Genomic DNA, 27,477 nt, shown 5'->3' on the forward strand with positions numbered 1-27,477 from the left:
TAAATAGTAGCTTCAAACAAAAAAACTGCTTCTATTCCTACCACAAGGTTATACAACACAATGTTGTTACAGTTTTGAAGGAGCTGACTTACTGCTTAAAATAAGGATGTTGCATATGACTTAAATAATATGAATTATATGCTGAAGTCATTACTGAGCTGTTACCCAGGCAAAACATAGTGCTGCTTCAATAAATATTTTAGGATTCAACTCTATAAATCTTAGGAGACATCTTAAAGAAATATGATGGATAGTAACTTAAAAACTGTTGTTGAATTAATAGCTTACTGTTTAAATATCTAAGCCTTGAGCTTAGTAAAATACGATTGTTTCTCCATATATTAGTTATCCAAATATTAAATGTATCAAAGACAAATCATACTTCCCATCTTCTCTCTCTTCCATTAGATAGATGTGCAGCAAGAAACCATAACTCTTCTAATACTTTCTGGGTGAATCAGCATAGCTGATTACGTCACAGTGTGATAGTTTTCATCAGAATGGATCTCTGAACAAAATAGTATCTTCTAGTTCTGAAAGTTCTTCTCTGAAAAAATGTTTGAAAGGTAGCAAGGAATGTTTCACTCCACTTCTCTTTCTGTGATACTAAGGAGTGGTCTAACTTGTACAGAAGTGAAAATGCATGCACAAGGAGATGATGCGTGGTTGCTGATAATCCATAACTCTAACCACCTGGATTGCAGACTCTTCATTTAGGGTCTCACATTTGAATGACAAGAGAAGCAGAAGATGACCAAGTTCTTCACAGCTAGTCCTATGGAAAACCCAGAAAATTCGGGCAGCTTTGGCATTTCTTTGACTTGTGATCCACTGATAATGAACCAACTATTAAGGAATATTTGTGTAAAGCCTGCAAAATTAGTACATGTGGTGAAAATATAGATTCTAGCTGAAATTTTCACAATGTCATTTTTACAGGTGAGATATGATGCTCTTACCTCATGTCTACCTATGCATTTCCCAAGTGACTCAAGATAATGGGATTCCTAACCTCCAGTACTTCAGCAATTATAATGATAACCATGAGAAAGCATCACTATACCTTTGGTTTTGGAAAGAAAGGAGACAAATGTTAAGTCTTTCTATTAATTTTATTGCAACATTATTAGGTCCCATCCAAAACTAAGTAATTCAGCAGAAGTGCTGAGAGTTACTATGAGAGTGGTGAGGTGCTGGCACAGGCTTCCCAGACAGGTTGTGTGTGCCCTGTCCATGGAGGTGTTCAAGGACAGGTTGGATGGGGCCCTGGGCAACCTAGTCTAGTAAATGGGAAGGTTGGTGGACCCACCTGGCAGGGGTGTTGGAGCTTCATGATCTTTGAGGTCCCTTCCAACCTGGGCCATTCTGTGATTCTGTGATAAACATTCCCACTGATTCTGATGGTCTTTGAACCGGGGAACGGTCCCTACTGCCAAGTGTTAGTGATGACTCAGATAAAGCAGACTGCTAGGAAATTGTACTTAAACCACAAGGACAATGCTTATTGCAACTCCTTAGTCATCAGAGAGAGAAGCTAAACTCCGTTGTAATGTTTGATACAGAGTCACTTTGTGACTGCAGCTTTGGGATTGTTATTTTAATTGTTTCATGTATTGCTTTTTAAGTTCATGCTTATCTAAGAGCTGAAAACTGAGATATTTCTAAGAATTATTTAAACCAGAACTACATGGAATAGCAGGTTAATTCAGTAGCATTCAATTTTTCTAAAACACAATGATGTGAACCACACAAATGAAACTAGCATCATACTGTTACCAAAAATCACCACATCAAACACTTAGCAAGTGTCACAGATAAGGAATTGTGGCATTAATGACACAACACCTTCAGATTGCCTAACACAATTGCTATCCCCCTATTAATTTTTAATTTTCTATTTACTAGGGTCTTGCTACTCTGGAGAAAAAACTGCTGTATTTTACTTGTCTTCCACATAGGTTGCTGCTCAGCACTCCAGCATCCACATTTCCCCATACAAATGCACTGCCAATCCTTGCACACTTGAAACCTTTAATTTAGTGGTGTGAGCTCAGCTTTTGGGCTGTGGGCTGCCCCATGGATTTCTTTAAGGTGTTCCACATCTTAAAACTTATCTGATTTGCCTATAGAGCATCATGTTGCACAGATAGATGGAAGGATTTCTTGGTTGCTTTCACATTCTGCTGCCCCTAGGCAGCAAAACACTGTGGTCTCCAAGGGCTACCCTCAAAACTAGAAAGAGCTGGGTACTGACTCCCAGCGGGGCTTCCTTTCTGTGGACTCGGCCAACCGACAACTCCATGACTCCAGCAGATGTTTTTGGCCTTCAGACCAATGGATGAATTTGTCCGTCTTCCCTCATTCCCTCTGTCATCTCTCAGACCAAAGCCAGCATGGTTAAATCTGGATCCTTGCCGAGGACAATCAGGAACAAAGTACTGGCCCAGTGAGGTTTTCCAGCGTGTCCCAAGAAGACTGTATTCAGGGGCAAAGGGTCCATGCTATATCATGTCATAGAGCCTGTACCAGTGTTTTTGGCTGCCCATTGTACTCTCTTTGATTGCTGGTTTTAAGTATGTCGTGCATCTCCAGATGCATTATTTATGTTTGCTTTGGTTGTTGTGCAATTTGTGGCAGAGTGAGGGGTCTGCTGGAAAGCAGCCATTGGTTTAGTGGCAAGCCCTGTAGCAAAATATTAGTAATACAGAAATCTGCTGTTCTAAGTGAAATTCGATTTAAGCATAAATGTCAGAAAGCATTCCAATAATTTATTTAAGTTGTTGACATTCTAAAGTGATTAACTAAAAATGTAGCTTCTTTTTCTTATTTCTCTTTTTGTTTTTCTTTTCTCTTGGTTTTTGTTATATCTTCCCTTCCCTTCCCTTCTCTTCCCTTCCCTTCCCTTTCCTTTTTCTTATTGTAGGTAGGAGACTGTGTCTACTTCCATCACACAGAACTTAGGCAGAACTCTTGCCACAAGACCACACCTTCTCACTTCCAGAAATTGAAGCTAGCAGAGTTACAGTGTAATTCAGTGTTAACCTGTGATGTGAATGCTTCACAATCATTTGCCCCAGATTCTATGATTTTCAAGGCAGTTTAGCTCTATTTGCTTTCTGGTTTGATTGTGCAATATTATAAAATGGACTCCTGATTTGTATTATGCTGCTTTGTAATCATAGGAAGAATTTAACCAGTACTGTAGGACTTTCCTAACTGTAATGAAGTGTAGCTTCTAGAAATGTATCCTCTATAAAGTATTCTAAAATTGACCTTATTAATTCCAACTTAAATAGTTTTAGTGTAAACACTTATTTTTATGTGTGTCTGTAAGCTCCAGGATTTCAGAAGCCAATGTGTGCTTGGGGTGAAGTAATATGTAGTCATATGTGGAAGTTAGCCTTGATTTTGTCATTAACTTGGCTCTCTACAAGCATGATTTCATTCTTGGTGTGATTTAATTTTTGAAATTCCTGAAGATTTTTTGATGTTCCCTAAGAACACCTTTCTCAAAGAAACGACATGGCTGCGAGCCTCACATCTGTGCCTGGGATGATCATGGAACAAATCCTCCTGGAAGCTATATTAAGGCACATGCAAGACAAAGAAGTGATCTGCAGGTGATCCCTTGGTGAAGCCAGCACAGCTTCACCAAGGACAGATTATTCTTGACCAACCTGATGACCCTCTATAGACTAAAGGCCTCAGTAGATAACAGAAAAGCAGTGGATTTCATCTATTTGAAATTCTGCAAGGCCTTTTATATGGGCCCATATCACATTCTTATCTCAGAATTGGAAAGATATGGATTTGAATGCTATTCAGCATCTTTCTCAACACACCTGGAATTGCCCTGATCAACACTTTGCACCGGGCTTTGTCAAATTTCATTAGATTCACGTGGACCCACTTTTCAGGGGTATACAGTCCCTTCTAATAGTTTCCCTTCCTTCTCCTATGTCATCTGTATCACTCAGCTTAATGTCAAGCTGCTGAGGGTGCACTCAGTACCACTGTCTGTTGTTGAGAAAGATGCTGAAGAGCACCTGCTCCAACACAGATCCCTAGGGGACACCACTCATAACCATCCTCCACCTTGGACAAAGAGTTGTTGATCGTAACCCTCTGGCTGCAACCACTCAATCAATTCTTTATCCACTGAATAGTTCTTATTTGACTGAATAGCATTCAAATCCATATCTTTCCAATTCTGAGATAAAGACTAAGAGAAGAACTCATTGAAAGCAGTCTTGTGGAGAAGGACTTGGTGCTTCTGATGAACAAAAAGCTGGATATGAGCAAGCAGTGTGCTCTTGCTGCCTGGAAGGCCAACAGTACCTTGGGCTGCATCAAAAGAGAGGTGGCCAGCAGGGCAAGAGAAGAGATTGTACTCCTCTGCTTTGCCCTAGTAAGGCCCCATCTGGAGTACAGTGTCCAGGCCTGGGGTCCCTAGGATGGGAGGCATGTGGAGCTGTTGGAGTGGGTACATAGGAGGCTACAGAGATTATCAGAGTGCTGGGGCATCTCTCCTGTGAAGACATGCTGAGGGAATTGGATTTGTTCAGCTTGGAGAAGGTTCTTGGGAGGCCACATTGTGCCTTGAAGTACTAAAAGGCAACTTAAAATCAGGAGGGCAACTGATTTTTTTTCAGAGCTGATAGTGATAGGACAAGGGGGAATTGTTTTAAACTAAAAAGAGGGGAGGTTTAGGTTAAGTATTAGGAGCAAATTTTTCACTCAGACATTGAGGAAGCCCTGGTACAGCCAACCCAGAGAAGCTGTGGATGCCCCAATCCCTGGAGGCCTTGAAAGCCAGGCTGGATGGGGCCCAGGCAGTCTGATCTGGTAGTTGGCAACCCTGTCCATGGCAGGGGGTTGGGATTGGTTGGGCTTTAAAGTTGCTTACAACCCAACCATTCTACGATTCTAAAAATGCTTTTTTCCCCCCCCGTCCCCTTATATTTTGTCACTATAAATAAAAATTGGAAGCAAAAGGTCTCTGGGAAGTACAGGAGTAAAAAGTCTCATAATTGTATGATTGTGATAATCTTTTTTTTTTACTTGAATGGCCATTAATTTGTGCAAGCTACGGGCTCTGTGATCCTCCTGCCTTGAATACTACGTTTTGTATATTGGAAATTACCCTACTGCTCTATGTGACCACAAAAGGAATCCCCAGGGCCATATTTAATTTCACAGTTAAATGCACTACTTGACTAGCAGCCTTGAAAACAGTGTATATCCCATATTTTTTTTATCTCCGGTGGTGGGAACCATACCGTGTAGTTAATTTAGCTATTTTGCTTTGTGCATGAATCCCGGCCAGAAGACTGGGGGAGATGGAGATTGGGGAGAAAATAGATGTCCAAGTTAGGGCAAAAAGAGGAAAAAAAGAAGACAGAACAGAACTGTTAATGGTGGATGTTTTTTGTTGTTGTTTTTTTATTCTTCCAAAAAAGATGTAATCACTTGCCATAATACTTTATTGTTTGACTTTTTCTTTTTCACTGTGGTTACTGTTACTTCATCCCTGAGACACTTCCAAGAGAAATGAGGAATCGTCCACAAGATAATCACCACTATGTCTGACTTTTCTCTGTGTAATGCGGTGTGTCACTAAGATGGATGTATGTTCTATATGCAGTCTTTTTAGAAAAATAAAGGATTCTAACTGGTGAGTACAACTTTCAGCATATATAGTTTTATGAAAGGATGACTTCTCCAAGAAACCTTTCCTTCTGCCTTGGTAAAGGTAGTGCTCAGTCTTTTTCAATATCAGTATTTCAGTGTCTGCTTCATTCAAATGTGACGGCATCATCATTTTGGGTAAGTGATTCTAGAAATATCTTGCCTGCACTTCAAGCATTGAGTCCACTTACGAGCCTGAGCTGATGTCAGTTCCATCCATGGGACAAGGATCATTATGTGCCTACACGATCTCAGAGGCTGCCACATACAGCTGTGCTCCCTGCTGTCAGCTGGCTCATCGCCATGCCTAATTTAATGTTTGCCCTGTTTGCAATAGTCAGCAAGGGCAAATTCTCCATCCCGGAAAATCAAATGTATGCTGACACAATGAAGTGATTCTGAACACACAATCACCTTTATGTCATGTGTAAACCGCCTTCTGACAGTGGATGCCAGCTCTGAGCTGGGTCTGATCCCCTTGCTCAGGGGTTTCATCTGGTAGGGGCTTTGCTCTCTGATGCCATCAGACTATCCACAGGAATCTGGGGCTCCTTCCATTTGTACCAGCACAAATAAGATTTCTTGAGCATCTCGCAGAAGTTACAAGCCATCTTTCAGGTGGGCATAGCTAGTTCTCAGCACAGACCAAGAGAGTAACTTTGCATAGGTAAATGGCTTTTTAAAAACGCCTTCTTAATATATTTTCAATTGGATCTATACTGCCCATCATCTTGGCAGGCACCTCAGTTTGACATGTCTGATGAAATATTCCTTCCTAAGTGGATTTTAAAGTTACCTCAATCAGTACATAAGAATTAGTTTAGGGCTTCTTTTTTTAATGCAGTTCTCATTAACTGAGTAAAACTGAATTATGCTAGGCTACTCCTTCTAAGCCCATGAGCTTAGAAGTCCTTCCCTTCTAATCAGCTGAGTTTACTTGGCTGTCAAATTAATTCCACATCCAGAATTAGGTCCATTAGAAAGCTTGTGGGGATTTTATTGCTATCAAAGGGAAGCTTGTTTTTATAATCATAGCAGAACTCAGTGTAATGAGATATGAGTTCTGGTGGGTCTGCTAGTAAAACATACAGCTATTCAGTAATTATCCTTTTAAAAAAACTGCTATGTTGGCATTAGAAAAACAGTTTATTACGGCATTTTTAATGCTTATTGGATGGACTGTATCTTGACTCCAGCAAATAACAAGATAACATTTATACTCAGCATTAGGTGTTATGCCTTTCTCAGCTTGAGTAGGTTTTGATTCACAAATGAGCTCATGAGATCAAGTTTCTGGACATTTGAAAATGTCCTCACAAAGAGATAAAACTTGAGTGGCAGCAATGAGTAAAATCATTTACAAAATCAATTATGCAGATTTGGGAAAATGGTTATAAAAATGTTGGGTAGGTGCAATTTGGAAAGAAAGCCTTGAATTTGTTATTTCTATTCTGTCTCGTGACTTAAAATACAAGCCATTGCTCCTACGCTGATGGGAAAAGTTGGAACATATGCTTTTCAGCTAACAACAAGCAAGAAAAAAACCAACAAAATTCCCCATGCAAAAGATAATGTTATTGCAAGTGTGAAATAAAATGGAACTTTTCCATAAGCCATGTTCGGAGTGGTGCTGATGGCCACAAGGCCAGCTTCAGCTTGCTTCTGGGGGTGTTGGAGCCCACATGGGCCGTAAACCAAACACAGTAGAAATACAATACAACGCTGCTTTTCCCTCTTGATGCTTTTCACGAAACCACCAGAAGTCATGCAAGAGGATCATGATGTATCAGAAATTCAGAACTGGATAAACAGCTTGTAAAACTGCTTCGTGCATCATGCTTTACAAAGCTTAACTACTTTACATTTGAAGAGGCATAATTATCAGTGCTAAATATCAGTGGTTAGAAGCCACTCTAAAAAGAACCCACACAAGTGACGTTTTGACGGGCTGTTGTGCCAGGGAGGAGATGAATTGGCTTTGGTATTTTGACAAATAATAATGGTATAATTAAATACTTTAAATTGCACTCTATAAAGTGGTGATGTGAAAATGTGAAAACATCCCTTCTTACTGAAACTACCTGTTCTCTACTTGAATCTAGTCATGCTGCATTTAATAATCAGGTTAATATGTAGAAACTGCTTAAACAGCCAAGTATGGGGAAAGAGAGGTAGAGATCATCAATAACAACATTAAATATGCAATGGCTGACACCCTTTCTCTACAGCCCTTCGTCTGCAAGCAAAGTCCACATACTCCCATGAAATCCAGGGGAATAGGATGGAAACCAACAGCAAAGAGTGTTTGGCTGGTAGCATTGCTGCTGCTGGCGTTAATCAGGAAGCCAGCTTAACGTGGCTTGGCTATGATGTGTTGACAGGGCTGACAGTTAGACACACTCTCTTTTTTTAACTTGTGAAATGAATGTGTTTTACCTGGAATCACTGAGTCACAACAAATATGGAAAACCACTCCCATGCCATTTCCCAGAGTAGAGTGGTCATTTAATAATAGCATGTTTATAGAATACTATTTCCACAGTGCGTGTTAGGGAGTCAAAGTGCTTTACAAACATTAATAAAACTACTCATGATACTTCCTAAGTAAGCAATTTATTTCCACTTTTTTTGACCAGAAATTGTTAATAAGTTCTAGCTCTTACTTGTAGTACTTCTAAGATGTGACTTTCAACACTCCTTTAAAAAATGATGTAATTAAGTCCATTTTACAGAAGAAGAAATAAAGTTATAGAGAATATCAGTACTTACTGGTGGTCATACCATCAATCTTTTGCAGGAGTGCATATCTCCCTCTCCCTATGTCCTGTTACCTATACACAGAACCATAGAATAACAGAATGTCTTGGTTTGGAAGGGACTTTAAATCCCATCCAGTTGCAACTGCTTGCCATGAGCAGGGCTGCTGCTCACCAGGATAGGCTTCCCAGAGCTCCATCCAACCTGACTTTGGTTGCCTCCAGGGATGGGACATCCACAAATTCATTGGGAAACCTGTGCCAGCATGTAAGCATGGGCATCACATAAACTGTTCTCATGAGTCATGGTGAATTTCTGAAGCAATGGGAAGAACCGGAGGCTCAAAGGAGAAGAAGAAGCCATTCCGTGATCACTCCAGTGATGTTTTACTAGGTTGCTTCCAAGAACAAGCACAGTGATGGAACTCTGGTCTGAAGTGACCTGTGTCTAATGGCCAGTTACAGATTCACATTGCAGGGGAAACCTACAGGCAGTGCACATTTACACTATAAGAAATATAACAAAAGGTATGATAAAGTCCTGTAGTTATTTCTTCAGGGCTGATTTCCTTGCAATACATATTTAAACCGAACCATATATATCTTCTCTTACTCCAGAGACTGGGAGAAGGATTCCTTGGTGAATGTGGGGAGCTCCCTTCACCCTCCTGCTTTTCCAGCTAAAGACAAGGTTTTTTATTCTTGGACATGAACCACAGAGATGATTTGGATTTTGTAGCAGTCCTCAGGAGCCTAAGCACAACCATTAAAGATGGGAGAAGGGAGGGTGTGAGGGCAGTTCTTTGATGCAGGGACTGTAAGCAGGGGGTCTTTGTCACCAAAGATTTTCCCTTAGGTACTGAGTCAGAGGAAAAGTCCCTTGTCATCAAGTGACACACACTTTATTCCTGACAACAGGCAAGAGATGTTCTTGACTAGGATGAAGCCATCGCTATTCTAGGCTGTAGGCAATTAACAGGTTTTAGCACAATGGTCTTAATTCCTTGTAATGGTCAAGACACCACCTGAAGCACCAGTCAGAGATGGCTCTGTCTCCCCATTTTGAATTGCTTTTGGCCCATGTTTTATTGCTGCAGAGATGTGGGTTGTAGAGTAGCATCTCTCAGCCCTCATATTCCAGTGACTCATAGAGGAAGCTCTTTATTGAGCCACTGAAGAGGAATGGTCTATATGGGCTGGATGGCTCAACATTCGCCAGTCCCAGCTAAGGTCCATCCAGATAGCTTCAAGCAGTGGCTTCAGTTTTAAGGGCTGGGGAAGCTCTTCATAGTATACCAACTGAGTTACTCTTGTGATGTTCTTGAATATAATACAAAGGCTAAACAATACTGTAGACAATTAATTGGCCTAGATGGCTTTGCTAAAGATGACATTGCTCTTGATGCCAAACAGAAGCCATATAGGGAAGGTTAAGTTCCCAGCTGTTCTGTTTATTATTGTTGCTTGGGTTTGCTTTGGTTGGTTGGTTTGTTTCCAGTTTACTGTGACACATTGTTGAATTGCCCATTTTTTCTTTAATTATGATATTCTGAAGTGGCTTCTCACCAGTACTCTTTCTTGCTATATTTCTATCTACATTTCTGTAGACATACTGGCACTGTCAGTGACTCTGGGAGAAAAGAAATGCTGATGAAAGTACATGATTTGTACACTTGATATTAATTAATATGCTTTGACTTTTCTAACAACACTGATGTGTAGGTATGACTTGATCCTGTTATGCTGGCACTTCCTCATTAGAGAACAGGAGTCTGCAAAGCAAAATGTTTTTTCTTTCTTTTTTTTCTTTTTTTTTTTTTTCTTTTCTCTTTTTTTTTCTCTTTCTTTTTAAGGCTGTATTTTACTGAAGTGATTTTCATAAAGGAAGGCAGTATTAGCATCTCTTCCTATTCTGGAGAACCATGCTAAGCAATCCTTTGTTCCTGGTTTCATCTTGGAGTGTTTCAAACGATGCTATTTCACATCTATTACCTCACAAAGAGTCCAAAAACCAGCCTCGACATTAATACTTGTAAGAAAGAGCTGTTAGATTTGGGTCCAGGATATCTTCAAAGAAATGCCTTTCTACCATCAAGCCCATGAGTCAACACACTTCAAGAATAACTGATGGATTTTGAGTTCACAGTGTACCAAAGTGGTCCGTGAGTTTTGCAGAGAAACTGAGAGGCCCCAGCTTGTGAGGCTCCCATGATAATGATAATCTCTGTTCTCTTTAGGAAAAAAAAAAAAAAAAAAAAAAAAGAAAAAAAACCCCAAAACCATAGGAAGAAAGCTTCAAATATATATTGAAGTTACACAGATCAGGTTTTAAAATTATATTACACTTTAAATTTAGCCTTATTTATTTCATTTTTAGGTCCATACACCGACAGATCACAGACATCAACAGAAGCACAATTGTGGAGGTGGAATGTAATTTGCAGGCATCGTCTTCATGGATACTCAGAGCTGTCCCATAAGGTCATAATACAGCAAGTGCTGTCCTGCTCATGAATCAATGCCCTTCCTCAGGGGTTAACATGAAGATTAGCAGCCTTTCAGTACCTAAAGATGGGCTATAAGTAAGAAGGGAACAGACTCTTAAGCAGAGTCTGTTGGGATAGGCCAAGGGGAAATGGTTTCAAACTAAAAGAGGGCAGATTTAGACTGGATATAAAGGAAAGGCTGTTTATGGTAAAGGTAGTGAAGCACTGGAACAGGTTGCCCAAAGAAGTGGTGGATGTTCCATCCCTGGAGGCATTCAAGGTCTGACTGGATGGGGTTCAAAACACCCTGATCTAGCTGTAGGTATCCCTGTTCTTTGCAGGGGAGTTGGACTGTATGGTCTTTAAGGATCCCTTCCAACTCAGTCAATTCTGTCATTCTATGATTCTATAACTTTTATTCTCTCCCTTCAAAATATTTAAAAGGATAATTGTGCTTGCTAAATAGGACACAAGATGGCAGTGCTCTGTTCATTAGCAATTTAGAGCAGAACAACTATTTTGCTGCACAGTGAAAATGAAATAGAGAAGAAATGATTATCATGCACAGCAGCAGTGGGTTCTAAGCCCTTTCTGACAATCCCACACTAAGACATTTTCCCCCTGAAATGTATGAGAATGTGTCACTACAACCAACAGCAAACACCCACAGCCTTGAAGAAAAGCCAAGCTCTGTTTTGTTACCCAGAGATACAGAAGTGTTTTGCTTAGCCAGCTAATCTTCAAACAAGCAAGAGAAAGTGAAAACAACACCTGAATTTGGCCCAGCTTAACACCTATATACCTATTTCTTGCCTGTGCTTCAGGCTTAGAGTCTTTGAGATTACACATATCCAAAATGCAATATGACACAGTTTCCAAACAAGAAATAAGATAGCAGACAGATCAGTCTTCTTTATGCTTCTCTTTCCACTTCTCTGTTCATAATGTAAAGATTTCCTGCGTAATTGCACTGCAGCACTGTATTATGGTATTTTTAAAGAGAGACTGGTTTTTTTCTTAACAATTTTTTTTCCCTCAGAATGCACAGCATCTTTGTTGGGATGCCTTCACCTTTTAGCCTGGTAGCAACCTGTAACATGCCAGATTATATATGCTAGTGTATTCCCAGAATGAAAAGACAACAGCTTCAAGCCCAGTACCTACTACTTTGAGTCTGCTACTATTGCTTTTGCTAATACTTCCATTTCTCAAGGCTTGCAGAAGCAAATGTTGCCATTTGGGAACATCTCAAGTTCACAAGAATACCCACAATCAATAACACCACTTTCCAATAAATTTATTCTTCATGCTAAGGTATGCACTTGAGCAGAAAAATTTCTATGCACAAGATCTGAGCTGAAGGAGAGCAACAAAGCAATATCAACAAGTGGCACAGCTCATGCAATTCCTCGTGAAGGGAATGCAATGAGTGATTGCATTCACATCTGAGAGCAGATATCCACATTCCCACAGGATATCCCAATATTTTTCATTTACTATTGTCAAAACTGTACAGTCAGAAGGTAATATGGCTGCCTCCCACAGGCTGTCCAACTAAGCTCCCAATGTTTTTACAGGAGCAGCTGAACTATGATGACTCAGTACGCAGTACTTGCCTGTAGTGTGGGATTATGCTGCTCATTTTTGCAAGCTGGAGTACTCACAGTTTACAAACAACACCTCAAATCAGCGTTTGTACAAATGGGAGCTGAACTTGAGGGAGCTGGCAATGTCAATCACTGCTGTGGGATTTTCATGCAATGGGGCTGCTTGAATGGCCTGCATACAAAGATGCTGCACTCGTCTGGAAAATCCATGACCACACAGAGGAAATGAAAACCTGAGAGTTATTTGAGGTTCTTACCACTGTAGCTGAGCGTGGCATGAAATTAATTGTTTAAAAGTTGTGCCTTGTCATAATAATCTCTAAGCAAGCACTTCTTTCATTAGATTAGATCTGCAGCCAGATAATGTACTTGGAGAGGGTGATGCAAATGTGAGCCTTGCTCAGAGCTTTCTCCTGTACCACAGCTCTCACACTGTGGATCTCTAACAACTGACTTTTATATGAATTGAAGATGATGTGGTCCAGTTCTCCTTTTGCTGAACAACTCTTCCCAACTATTTCCTTTGCTGGTGCTAATGAGTGTGAATGTGTGGCAAGTAGATTCAGGAGGATCAGATAGCTAAAATCTAACCCACCAAAAGTTAACCACACAAAATCCCAACAAAACAGTTTATCCCATCTAGATATGGTTCACAAACTAGTGCAGAGGTCACAGAGACCACAGGGAACACACATGGATCACTGCAGACTGAGCTGGTGAGGAATCAGTCCCAGAACACAGTCCTCAAAACAAGGTAGGAGAGGTGAATGTCCATGAGTGTATTCAGTGAGGATAAATGGGATTTGTACTGATTCATTTCTGCAGTGATGCCAGCTATATCCAGTTTAGCAGGACAGGTCTAATTTCAGACACAGGCAAAGAAAACAGCTGCCTGAAGCAATGTTCTCCTCACTGCTATCTCAGATAGGGTCCCAGAAAGGCATGCATGCTGCTGAGCCATGATGTTTAAAAACCTCTGATGCTGCTGAATGCCATACAAGCAGTTCTTCCTCTTGCATCTCACTTCCCTTCAGCAATATCTCAAGCTACAAATCTGGCCATGCAAGACTTTCCAAACTTTTTCCCCTTTAGCGCTGGTCCTCCCTGCCCCTGTGGTGACAGCACCGTCTTGAACTTGACCTGGTCAAAGTGTTATCTCTACTTTCAGGTTCTAACTCCCAAACTTCAATTTTTTGTACTCGGCTGAAAGACTTAAGCTGACACTAAAATAATTTTGTGGTCATCCTAAAAAAAAACAACAAGAAAAATAATAGAAATAACCTTAATTAATGTGAAGATGAGAATGTAAATTGCATGTACAAGCATGTGCTAGCTTTTTATATTAATTTGGTTTCTTATTACTTAACCCATCCTTCTCAAGTTACTGTTTTCTGTATTATGTATACTGTTCTACTTTTCCCACTGATGAAAAGGCTCCAACTCTACATTCATTCTTCTGTTATTTCTCCCTTTCTCTCCATTTTTTTTTTAAAATTCTTTGTTTATTGTTATCTGTCATTTTATCTAAGACAGCTCCACTCATCTTAAGCTTAAAGCTAAAATTAAATGCTCTAAAACAATTTGGTACCTTTGGCCACACTTCAGCAGAAATTAGTATGGTCTAACTCCAAGCCAAGGAATAGCTCCATTTCCGGCTTCTGTGGACAAAGCTGGAAAGTATAAATAAAGAGACATTCAAATACAGTATTAAACAAGCAAGGGATGGGCAGATATTATGCTGATGGTGAAAAAATAGTTCCCATTGCCAGAGATAGGCTAAGAACAAGCATTCTTCCAAGCTGTACTGACAAGATTACTGGACCAGATTAATGCTCATTTTTCTATTGGAAGGATTCATTCTTACCCTTTTTTGTTACTTGACACCTTTGCATCCTCAGCCCTGGACAAAAAAAAAACCCAAACTATGTCCTTTTCTGGCTTACACATCATCACTGAGACTGAAGTTTGTGTGCCTAGTACTTGGCAGTAATAGCATTCAGCAAGAGGAGAAGTATTAAATTTATTATGTGGGTCAATAAAGTCAGCAAGCAGGACTTGGAACACACACAGAGTTAAATTGCTGAGTAAGGGAGAGGGACTTTTCCAATTATAACAACACATTAACACACAGGTCAGAGGTTGAAATATTAAAAAGTAGCTAACAGGTCTCTTGAGAAGTAACACACAGCAGCTCTGCATACTCGCAGACAATGTAAAAAGCCACATCATTATCCCTGCAAACCAAACCCTTGTGTGCAGAGCTTTATTAGTGGAAGCTGCTCAGCCACTGCAGAGTGAGTTCTGCTGGAAGCTGCCCTGCTCAGGACCAGAGGCAGAGCACTGCAGTACCATCCTGCACCCAAATGAACAAGGAGCTTGCTGGGGGCTACAGCAAAAGTTGTCATAATCTGTCAGCTGGAGAAAAAAGTTGGCACTGATGGTGCCTTTTAACACAGGTAAAACCCCTTTCTCATGGCTGGCCTTGTTTCTCCTTATTATCACAACAGCCTGAAGCAGCAACACTTTGGGTTTGATAATCTTGAAACCAAATTCAAGCATAATGAGCATGCCCAATTAGAGCTAGATTTTTCTCAAGTGTTCATCTCCCATTAATTAAAACTGAATATCATTTGTAGTTCTTGTACATTGTGACCTAGAGACATTCTCTTCTGACCTAGAGACAGTGGGTCTGAGTGTCATTGGGAAACACAGTACGTGTCCTTCACAACATGTAGTTGAAGGCTTCTTATTAAATATGTTTTCCACTGTGGATGGTTTGAGTAATGGAGCATAGGAGCAGTTGAAAGCATCCCAGCCTGCATGAATGACCTGCTTCTTAAGAGTGCACACCCAGCTGAGGTCAGGTATCCCACCTAGGGATGAGCCATACCTTCTCTGCCCTTTGTTGTTCTTTGATTCTGACATAAGCCTTACGAGCTGTGAGCCAGTGGACCAAGGTCAACATGGAAGTCTGATCAAACTTTCTTTGTTGTGCTCTAGAGTTGTTTGAGCAGGAGCTTAGTTTCAGTCAGGCTGAATTTGAGATCTCTACTGAACTGCATCCATGCTTAGCCTGCAGTTTGGTACACATGTGAAGTGCCAGTCTTCCCAGCTACTCCCTGATTTAGGGCAGAAACCAAATTCTTGTTAAACCATACACGCTTACTTTGTATCATGCTACAGCTACTTCTAAGCCACCAGAGAAGAGGTTCTAGTTGGTAAACTCCACTGCTTTTGTGGTTGTGTTACAATAACTTCATGCCCTGAATTTAATTATACAGGGAAATCAAGGTTTACTCCAGATCCCACCCAAATGATTGGTGGTCTTCCCAGCAGAAGGATCAGGCAGCATGGAAGGAATTATAAAGCTGCTTCTGACCAAAGCAATATGCTCTGCATTCTCCATCGCAAACAAATGCTGAGTGTGATGAATTTTGAAATCAATAAGTTCAATCATCTACATGTTAACTTGCTAGATGCAATTAAATCAAATGTTTCCTTTCCACCCCAGAGCAGAGGATGTTCTACAGTGAAAGTATGACAGTTGTTTCTGTTAAGCAGAGTGCTGCCTGGCTCTGTCTGAGATAGAGCTCTATCTGTTGGAAGGAAAATCTCAGTCACTCTAGTTATGTCATCCTTGCTCTGGGTAGAAGCTGTTTTGATGGGTAACATCTGTTATTTTCATTGAAATCTAAAAGACCTGTCTACATGTTTTGGTGTTTTTTTTTTCTCCTTATTATAGGAAGTGAGGGAGGGAAGAATAACTAAATTGACCTTTCAGTTGAGTGAGATGCAGTGTAAAAAGTCTCAGAGAAATGCATATCCTTACAATTATGCACAGTAAGGCATTCTTACTCAGTTTTTCTCATGTAAAGAAAACCAAGAAAAACAGAGCTATTATGACTTTACCCACCTACAGACAAAGCCTGAGAAGATCCTATTTCTCAGACCTTTGTCAAATTTTCAGTCTATCTAGTGGGAATTCTTTTCTTCCCCTAAAAGATAAATACATTAAGCAGTCTCAAAGGGCAATAGCTTTTCATCTGAGAAAACAAATGCCATCACTCTCATTCTCCACTCTTTTTTCCCTTCCTTACTCAGTTTTTCATCCTATCCCTCTGTCCATGGGAATACATATTCCCCTTTGCCATCCATCTCTCTTCTCTCGGGATCATTACCACTTGGAGACGATATATGCTGAGAGAAAAAATAAAAAAGGACATTAGGAGAATTGGTACAAACAAAACCCCATCATTATATCGATTTTAAGTAAAAGATAGTAGAAAACATAAAAGAAGAGAGACTTCCTGCCATTTAACTAAAGAACCTGATAATGAAAAGAAATATTTAAGTTGGTCATTACAGCCTCCAGAGTTTGCCAACAAATTCACATTTGACCCTTAACTCCTCTAAGACACCAAAGGGCAGGAAAGAAAAAACAACATATTTCAAAAATAATGTTGAAAATGCCAAAATTTCATGTTTTAAAAACAAATTTCTACTCATGGACTTCATACAGCAGATAGTCATCCTCTTCAGTCCTATGCACAGGAGCTGGTGCTGGCCTTAAGACTGCTGTTCCAGAAACTTTCATACAATCCTTTACAAGTATGCATTTCCACTTATTGGGTCTGTACATCTTTGCTTTTTAGATGACCCTTGGGATGAAACATGAGTTCTGTGCTGTTTTTTGGAGGCCAAGAAGTCTGCATGTGCTGTTGTAGCTGCTGGTAATCCAGACACCATCCTATGGGGAAAAAGAGATCTGGTGGGAGCCAGCACTGATTTATGGCCATCCTGATGCAAGTTTGCAGCCCCAGGCTGCCTCAACCTCCAGTGTTGCAGCTGTGAAATCATTGCATCTCTTGCCTGTAAAGGAGCTAGGGCTCCTGCCGACATTTATCAATCATACTTTGAGGCTTTTGTGCAAATGGATATGTTGGAATATGGCAGATAAAGTCAGAAATCTTGGCTTTCTTGGTTCTGAGTTCTTCCTTGAGTTCATCTGCAAGCTGACAAGCTGGCCAACTGCACAAACAGGCACTGGAGCAACATCATAAAAGTGTACAAGTTTCTATTGTAACCAGCTGTGTCACAATGTGGGGGTAGCGAGTTACTCTTGACTGCACTGCTGCTGTAGCTGCGCAGTTACAGCAGGGATTGCTGACACTCCTGACCCCATACAGAACCACACACCAAAACCTTCGTCAGGTTGATAGCCACAGGATGTTCACCACAGACACTAGAAAGATAGGCAGACCAGGACCACAGACACTAGAAAGACAGACAGACCAGGAACTTCAGGAGTTTGGGACCAGGGGATATTCAGGCATCTTCCACCTTACTATGCATTAGGCTGGGGGCACAGCGGTGACCCAAAGGACCCTCCCCACCCCACCACGTTGTTCTGTGGATAAAAAGACTTGAGGATGCTCCTTTCTGGGGTCACAGGACATACTTTCATTGCGGGAGACATTCTTGAATTGCTTGAGGCTTTAAAGATAGAGTTTGGCCAGTTCTGTACATCACTCATTTCTTTGATGCCTTTCCAAAGCATTTATGTCTCCAAATAAAGTTTGCTAGGAAATATTACAAAAATCTCTCTACAATAATAGTGTATGAAATAGTATATGATTCTGATATATACAGGAAGTATCATAAATATATACAGATACTACATTTCCTAACTGTCTTTGCCATCATTTCATGCTCTTGATACATTTATGTATCTCCTTCCTAGAATTTTAGACAAGAAAATCGAAAAGATTGAAGTTCCAGAGCTTGGCGGTATTGTGCAATGTGAATTTGAGGGACTGTAACATTTTGATCCAGTACATGGGCTTCTGCAATTTGAACTAAGGGAGAAACTGAGTTTGTGGGTAATTCAACATAATTGCAGGGAAAATCCCTTTACTGAAACATCTGTAGTGAAAGAAGATTTCTTGGCTGCCAGCTACCAGAATGTTACTGAGCATGTCCAAACTGAATGGTTTCGAGTAGATTATTTTTTTAAGGAGTCAACTGTAAGGTAATGAGTAACCACTCATCAAAAGTTTCAACATGGAGAACTAAAGACATACTAACTCTTAAGAAGCTGATTAGAATGTTACAGCTTGAATTGTTGAGCAAGAACTACTTAGGTCAGAAACACAAACCAAATACATCCCTAAATTTAGTATTAGGTCGCAAGGATGTTGCTTTGAGCAAAATCTCAATCTCAGAATCTCTTTTATTTTTTCCCGTCTTGATTTTTGTCACTTCTATTCTTTTGAATTCTTTCCTATTTGTTGCAGTATATCTAAAGCCAGATTCCAGAAATGTTGTTGGAGAGGCTAGATCATAGTCATATTTCTTGGTAGAGCGGCCTTACTTAGGTACTGAAACTACCATAGTTTATGAGTACAAGTGAATGAGATATGTCTGAGAAGGTGTTAATGAAGCAGACTTCAGAGATCCAATTTGGCTCCATCAGTTTGATAGTCAGCTTTATGTATTATTCTCCAGGTATTTGGCTGTGCTTGCATGGTCTACTGTAGACAAAGATTTTTTCTCCTTGTTACCATATAAGCCAGCAAAATATAGCAAGATCTAGAAGGAAATCTATGTATGAGGATTTTAGACAACGGGCTATATTCTTACCACCCTCTTTTTGTCCACAGGGGGATGGTTTGTGCTTGGAAAATAATTGTCCTCTGCACAATTTCTCCCTGATATCAGCTATTTTTAAACTGACTCCTGCAATTGTACTGCAAGACACAGTGGGTTGTAGATTCATCAATACTTTGCCAATTTACCCTCTAAGTAGATTAGCTGTTACAGAGAAACCTGCTTCTGCCAAATTGCTTTTGTTTTTACTGGACAAGGTTAGTAATGAAAATCATGTTAATCTAGTAAAAGGGTAAGAAATTGATCACACAACAGGAAATAGAGTTGCAAAGAACTAAAGCAATAAAACATGATGTCAGTGTCTTTCCTTTGAGTTTTTCTTTAGATTTGTCTTTCAGCATTGTTTTCATATACTCTCTTAATCAGATGGCTGGGAAACCAACTAAGAAGATATCCCCCTACTAGCACTACCTTGTTGGAGACCTTTAAAACACCCAGGGGATGCTGTCAGTTATCTGCAATTTGGAGATTAAAAATGTATCAAAGAATATGAATTGCCCACTCTTTTTCTTGTTATTATTTTTTCATTTTTTTATACTTTGACTTTACCTTACAGAGCTCGGTAAATATCAGGCTTAATTCACTTCTTCCCCCAAAAACACTCAAATTAAAGTGACACCTATACATATCAATACATTGCACCATATGACGCAACCTCTAAAAAACATTTCTGAAACTTAAGTTTTATCACAGTTTTAGAGTGAACAGCACTCGACCTTTGGGAAACTTTTAGCAGAATGGTGAGCTACGCTTGTTTCATGATAACTAACTCCCCAGGTATTGAAGTCTAATACTGAAAATAGTGCATTGAAACAAGAGAAAAGAGCAAATGGAAACTGCACAAACCAATTTGCTGTTTTCACTTTTGCTTCAGAGCTCTGAATGCCATCTTGAGTGGAAAATGCCTTTGCAGTTTTCTCTATCCATCTGAAACCATTCTAATGTATTGCAAAATGGCAGTGACATTTCCCCGAGATATTTTAATGTATGGTCCTTGGTTAAACCTATGTGAAAAGAGAAAAAAAAAAAGAATGCTGTTTACAAACAACTGAAACAGTGTCCTCAGAATAAATGCTCTTTTCTTCTCCCCAATACATAGTTTTTCTAGAAGAATCCACATAAAAAAACCACTGTATATTTAATTCAGAAATAGCACCCTGAGTAATGCAACATTCTCTCCTTCCTTTCTCCTCATCTTTTCTCAGTTCTCCTCATCTCTACTCTGCTCTTCTCTCCCTCATAAAACATAAAGAAAACAGCACATTTACAATCCATTCAATTACCATTCTTTGGCCAGACCGAGCAGAGCCTCCAGGTACAAGCTCCTTAATATCAGCAAAAGCATTTGGACTGGTGGGTAAGAAGCCTAATAACCTTTTGGATGGATGTTTCTTCTCTCTCCACACCGTAGTGACTGAGTTGCTAACAAACTTGTGCACTTCAGGTAAACCATAAGCTCAGCAAGTGCACTAGAATCGAGGTAGAGTTGGGGTAACATGTCCTACAGACATGCAAGACGACGCCACAGTCCACCAGTATGAGATACCAACTACCTTGTTTCTGAGACAGAGATGATTTAGGAGAAGATCTTGACCAACTCTCTAAGAATTACTGCCACTACTTCCCAGGTGATGTAAGCTAAGACATTTCTTGCTGATTTAGGCTACAGCCCTAGTGCTTTTTTTCTGTGCATGTATCCTATAGCAATAAAGGAATCATCTCTGCCTTTGAAGACTCTTAAAGAGTTATCTTCCAAGCAGTATTTTATTTTGGGCTGGAACCATGTAGGTGTTACTATTATTTGTACATTTATCACATAAAACCAAAGATAGGCTTTGGCTTTTACTGAACAAGCCAGAGGATTTATCACATAGCCAGGGAAGCCTGTGATCTAAAAGCAGTGGTGCTTCCCATGGACGTACAATTTTTCATGTATGTTTATGAGTTCCACTCTGTTAAAGGCAAAACAACCCAAAACATGTGTGGTAGGATTGGGATGATGACAAGGCTTGTGTGTTGCACTTCAGAGGGTTAACTAGCATCTTAATGCTTTGTTAGTGTTTGCAGACACATTCTTGGTGCATTGCACTGAGATAGCATTGGCTTATCTCTCGAGCTCCTAACGCTGGCTAAGAGGCAGACAGTGCTGCCCTGAATCCTGGAGCAGAGACCTTCTATCATTTCATCCCCTTGCTTTTTTGTAAATTTGAGACTGTCTCTTGGCTGCTCTGAAGTGACCATGCCCTGGTTCCTCAGCCTGTTAGAAAAGTACTAAAATGCTCATGTGCTTAGAAATGTACATAGAAGTACATGGAGGAGAGCTGAGAAATGGACACCAAGGTCTCCAATGCTATTATCTACATTAACTTATACATACAATATCCTGTCATCCTAATGTCTGTAAGTGTAAAAGTGATCGTGGATACAAACTGAAATCAGCATCCATCCACACCTGTACCAAATCAGTCCCTCAGGGATCAATCCTTCTTTTCCTTTGGGGATGTGTCTGATGACTGCTGTTTATTCAGATGATCAGCTTCGCAAACAAGACTTGGAGCGTGAGCTAAATTTTATACAAGCCAGCACGTCTTCAAGAGAATCACTAAAGTGGTTGTAAGAAAGCAATGGAAACAAGATTCCTGGGAGTAATTCCCAGCTGTCGTGTTGAATTACAGAGAGACATAGAGCTGCTAAGTTTTCCACATCTCTGCTTAATCCTCTGTAAAGTGAGTAAACTAAAACATATCTGGGAAGGATGTAGTTGATATTGAGAAAGATTTTGTGTCTCTTTGGAAGAGGTGAGCTCTCTTCTTCATAGTTTTTTCTGTGATCAAGCAATTCTTATTGCATAGAACAGCAAAATCCTGTAATTCTGTGCTTTGCTACTGATGACTGACAGCTCACTGCAAATTCATAATTACAGTCAAAACCCACATCCATTTCTTCAGAATAAGTGTTTGGAATTGTGTAATTGTGAGGTGAGAATAAAATGTTCAGTTCACTTTAATTTCTGTAAAGAGGAAAAAGGGAATAGCATGAGACAGTGCTCAAGCTTCAAGTAAGCACCGCGAAGAAAAATAAATGTGTATTTTGCTTTCCTATATGTTACACATTTTCCAGGTTATGTTAGAAATACATATTCATTTCATATGTAACGTATTTGTTATTTTCTGGTTTTCCTCCAAGACATTTTACCATTATCCTGCCAGGACTGTATGTTGTCTGACCACTTCCCCATTGCAATTAAAGATTGAAACCACTTGCTTACGCACAACGGAGACCATCATACCTAACCCCAAAGGAGGCCAGAAACTCCTAGCACACTGCATTTCCCAGACCAACCAGGAGGCCCAGGGCACAGAAGGACAGCGTGCTATTTACAACAAGGGCTGGCACACTGACAGTCCACATGTGTGGAGCACTTCAAAATAAGGGGAACAAGAACAACAACAACAACAAAAAAAAAGGATGAGAGAGATTGAATATGTCTTATAGAGAGGTTCTGCCTGAATGTTCTTAATGAATAGAGACAGATTACTTCCAAATCAGCTTCTAAAAATGTAATAAAAAAAGAGCCAGCCTCAAGATATGATGTAGAACTGGAAGCTTTTCCTCAAATCTAACATTATATATTTAGCAGTCAGAGTGCTGAATCACAGGGTTGATCTGAACAGACATCAAGCATGAAGCTTGCACACACTGTGGCCTTCCTCAGGGATTTCATCCCGGTCATCCTGCCTTGCTCCCACTTTTCTTCCCTTCTCTCCCCAGAGCTAAGCCAAAGAGGAGGAGTGAGGACGATGCCTTGGGGTGTCTGAAGTGCAGTGTGAGAGAGGAGAAGGCAATCTGTCTCTAAATGGAAATGTTTCATTGGCTTCACTGCTTTGAATTAGGCCTGATGTGTTTAACAAACTAAAAAGCAAACAGCGTGCACCACAGTGAGATTCAGAGTTGTATGATAAGGGAGATTTAAGAGATTAGTGACTCTGCTCTAAAATTTTGATGTGTTCACATGCATATCAAGCTTTTGAACTCATCTTTAGTTTCCCACAAGACAAATCTTGTCATATTACAGCCCTGCAGTGGATGTGTGCACAAATCTGGAAATACACTGAAAATAGTCTTTGCAGACGTTTTCTGTCTCTTCCTCCAGGCTGACATTTAAGGACTTAAAAACGAAAATCAGTTTATATCTCTGCAGTATACAAAACACCCAAGCAGGATCAAATTGTATTGGGTATCTAAGTCTGTGTGGCAACATCCTGAAAATGCTGCTCTCCAGTCATAGAGTGAGGAGACAGTGTTTACTTAGGATGAAGAAATGCTGGAAGAGGAAGAAGCCTATCAAATGACTTGCACAGACATACATACATACATATGCGGAGAGTGGTCTACGTGCATATTTAGTTTGAAAGTGTTTCTGTCTGGTGGATCTAATTCAATAGTTAAAGTGAAAGAAATTATTGAGTCGTGTTTTGTTTTTTTTTTCCCACCTCTAAACTTCTGTATTACCCTGAAGTGAGCCACGGTTTGAAAAAAAGAAGCTGTTCGGATTTATTGTGTTCTGGAGCCATTAATTACAGTGTGTCCCGCTTCTGTTTATTTGTTTTAGTTCTTGGTGTTGAAAGACTGACCCTCACGGACATAAAAAAGATTATCTAGCTTCATCTGTCTCACCATCCTCTGCGGGTCAAGTCCTTGCGGTAGGGCACTTCCCCAGACTACAAGACACAGCCAGATGTGGCAACTGGATATCAGGCTAGGACAGAGCAATCATTCCAGATGTCAGCTTTCACACCTCATAAAATAGAGCATATTACAGTGTATGCTAAATTCGAGAGCAAATAATAGCAAACATCTATGTGGATGTGCTGTAGATTTGAATAATCTGGCAGACTGTATTTGGAAATATTCTCTAAGTTTCCTCTGTCCCTGCCCTGAGACTGTGGTAAGTAGTACAGAGACCAGCTGTCCAGCCTTGTTTTTCTAAGCCATTGACTAAACAGTGAGTTCATGTTCAAGATAACTGTGGGGAACCAGTTCATGAACTTCTTGAACTCTGCTGTCCATAAATGTGGCGATGGGATTGAAAAACTGCCATTTAATTAATGGTGAGTCTTGTAACTAGAAGCAAACGTTGGACCAAAGTGGTGGGTTTTTTTTTTCCATCAAAAGATGTCTGGAGGGAAAAAAATAAGTCAAAGAACTAGGCTAGTTAAGATTTTGCCTTTCTCTCAGGGAAAGACACTGCTCTGTAAGAGAGCAAGACAAAACCATACCACCTGCATATACAGTCCAAGGACATGCAGTACATCTTAACTCCAATGTCAGCATATTTGTATGGTGCAGAATTCCATCTGTCCTCCTTTCCAACTCCCTTCCTAATTTGCAAGATGATTAACCTGGAAGTCTTGCCACAGATGTTGGCCCTTTACTGCCACAATTTGTAAGCTCTCGTTTTCTTTGTTGGATTCAGTTCTGTGCCATTTACAGGCAGAATAAGTGTTAGTCTCCAAGGGAAGAAAGCTGTGCAGAGCTTGAATTGTGAACTTGTGTTGTAATTTCTGCCTCTAAACCTCACTATTCATGCTAATAACAATGCTTAGATGTTGAGCCTTGGTTCAGTGCAAACTCTTTTCTCTTATACTTCTAATATTTGCATAAAGCATAGTTTTATTATGTAGATCCACACACTTTGTTCCCCTAAGATAGAGATTGTGTAAGTCTGCTGTGCACCTTGCATAAGCAGAGAAATATCTTCCCATTAAGGATTAGGTAGTTTTTGACATCCAAAAGAATTCAACACTACAGAAGGACTGGGATAGACATCCTAGCCAAGATAAGCCCCTGATATTGCAAGGATGTTTTGAAACAAAATACTTAAATAATTCTTTTCACAAATGGAGTAAAGTCTATCTAGTGAAGTTTCTAGAGAAGTTCCCTGCTTCCTTGATTCTGGTAGGTTATCTCAGAACATTTCTGTTTAAAACTTATCTTCTGATTTCCTGCTTAGATATGTTCCTTGTCAGTTTATACTCTTCCATTTATCTGTAACCCTTTAATTAAATGAGCTCTTTTTCCTTTCTGGCATCCCCTTCACCCAGCTCTCCAGCCTGTCCAAGTCTTGGTAAATGGCAGCATAGTCTTCTGATGTATCAATCACTCCTTCCAGCTTCATATCATCAGCAAACATGCTTTAATCATTGAATTATATGGAAAAAAGAGGAAGTGAGAGATGGAGACAGACGCCCCAGAGAAACAGATATTATCTGAGGCAGATTATGTTGTATGTAGGAACACTTATATACACAGAGACAAATATTTTCTTTCTCCCTTTTCCCTTCCACTTCCAAATCCTTAATACTGCCATGCAAAATGGGAGAGTACATTCCTCAGACAGCACACAGATATGTGGTTAGGATTTCTTCCTGGGGATCCTGGAATATGTGTGGGCTTGGATCCCACTGGCAAAAGAAGAATGTGAAGGCAAATCTCCCACATCCTGTGGAGTGCTCTAGTCTGTGACCCAATAGATAAAATCAAGTGCTGTGGGGGTGTCCAGCATCTCCTCCAAATGGCTGTTCCTTGTCAAACCCAGTCCAGTGCTCAGAGACCACCTACAGATGCCAGTGGTGGGAGAGATCACCATACAGATGCTGATGCCGGTGGGATGGGCAAAGAGAATGTAGTTTGTGAAATCTGAGATTAGATGAGAAAACTGTCTAAAGTGGAAAGTGAAAAGAACGTTTTCTTTTCTCCTCCTCCCATATGCCCTAGAAATGCCTCCTTTGTAAGATCTTCAACCACTCCTTCACGTTTCCAGGTATTCTCTGTTCAGTATGATCTCTGAGGGATCTTTGCTACATCATCTGGTACTCTGTGTCCCTGTTGTGAGCCACAAGCACTGCTAGGGCTCTGACAGATTCTGTTTCATATTCTCTGTTGTAATTACTGTTGTGTTTTGCCTTTTCTTTTTGTGTCACAGCCACTTGCCTGTACCTCATCCAAGACTCAGCTCCCACCAAGGCTCCATCACATGTCCACACACCATCACAATCCTCAGGCATCTTCAGGCACAGCCTTAAACATAAAAAAACATCACCACAGGCTTAGGACAGCTCTGAGCCACAAGCTGCTCATGTGTACTGGGAATTCTAATTACATGCCTGCCCTGCTCTTTTACTTTTTTCCTGGGCATATGTTGTTGGCCACTATTACTTCTGAAATCATAACATTATTCTCTTGTCTTAGCAGGATTTACTCACAATCGAATTTGCAACTGTTGGTTTCTTGGGCAGCATGAGAAGCTGGATATTGAATGAGTTACGTGAGTATTTTACTCCCTGTCACCACGAACGGTGAAATGCAGGACGTACTAGGACATGATCCTGGGTGTTGTTTTGCCATCCAATTCAAGAGTCTTAATCTATGAAGTGCCAGTGTGGTAGCTGGAGCTCCAGACTCTACTTGATTAACAAAGTGGAGTACAGACCCTGGGGAAATGCAGTCTGGTTTCCAAAGAGCACGGCTTGGGCTAGCCACATGGCTCTCCACAGCTGGATATTGCAGCTCCTATTCTGTAGCAGCTGCCACCCACAAAGACAACTGTGAGCTCAGTGGAACTCCATCTGACTCAGTGCTGCTGCTCTCATTCTCCTGTGTGAGAAAGCAGACTCTCCGCACTACTGCTATCAAGAAATGATTTGTTTTCAATTGCACGTATCTCAACTAAATCTGAATTGATAATAATGCCAGCTACCTTGTCATCAAAGTAATTCCAACATTTCTGGGCGGTACTGAAGGGAGCAGACAGGTAGGCCATCAGAGGATGGCCATAAGTATTTAGAATTATACAGCTTGTAACTGAATTGATTGAAATCACAAAGTTTGGGTAGATGATCTTAATAGAATCTTAGGGCTACATGCATTTCATCATAATGTCATGAAGATGGGAAGGCAGCTCTGTGAAACTAGAAAGAGAATGTTCATCTAATTCAGACAACATGATTTAATTGAACGTAACTTTTCTGCAATGCTTTGGTTTAATTTATTTATTTTGTTTTGTTTTATTTAGCAAATCCAAATTGAAACACTTAGAATGCATAGTTTGAAGCAGAGTGATTTTATCCAACATGGAGCTCCTCAGACTACAGTGCTTCAGTGCCTGTTCTCCTGGGATAGATTATAACCCCAGCATGGAGTTCCCTTCTGACTCTACCTCATGAAGCATCAGGTAATCACAGTGCTGCATGTCACCTGTAACTCAGTCACAAA

The 27,477-nt window shown here is 40.2% G+C and overlaps 2 long non-coding RNA genes across 2 annotated transcripts; one reads left to right on the forward strand and one right to left on the reverse strand.

Annotated features, from left to right (window-relative positions):
- Positions 1 to 6,127: 6,127 nt before the first annotated feature.
- On the forward strand, positions 6,128 to 10,959 carry LOC116653543. The gene is made up of 2 exons (XR_004307607.1): positions 6,128 to 6,306; positions 10,822 to 10,959. It is a non-coding gene; the product is annotated as an uncharacterized LOC116653543 (long non-coding RNA).
- Positions 10,960 to 17,034: 6,075 nt separating this feature from the next.
- On the reverse strand, positions 17,035 to 27,010 carry LOC107308241. The gene is made up of 3 exons (XR_001552704.2): positions 26,696 to 27,010; positions 26,203 to 26,283; positions 17,035 to 17,284 (listed from the first exon to the last, which is right to left on the reverse strand). It is a non-coding gene; the product is annotated as an uncharacterized LOC107308241 (long non-coding RNA).
- Between the last annotated feature and the right edge of the window lie 467 nt (positions 27,011 to 27,477).

This window comes from Coturnix japonica, chromosome 1 (assembly GCF_001577835.2).
Source record: "Coturnix japonica isolate 7356 chromosome 1, Coturnix japonica 2.1, whole genome shotgun sequence".
In the NCBI taxonomy this organism is placed as follows: domain Eukaryota; kingdom Metazoa; phylum Chordata; class Aves; order Galliformes; family Phasianidae; genus Coturnix; species Coturnix japonica.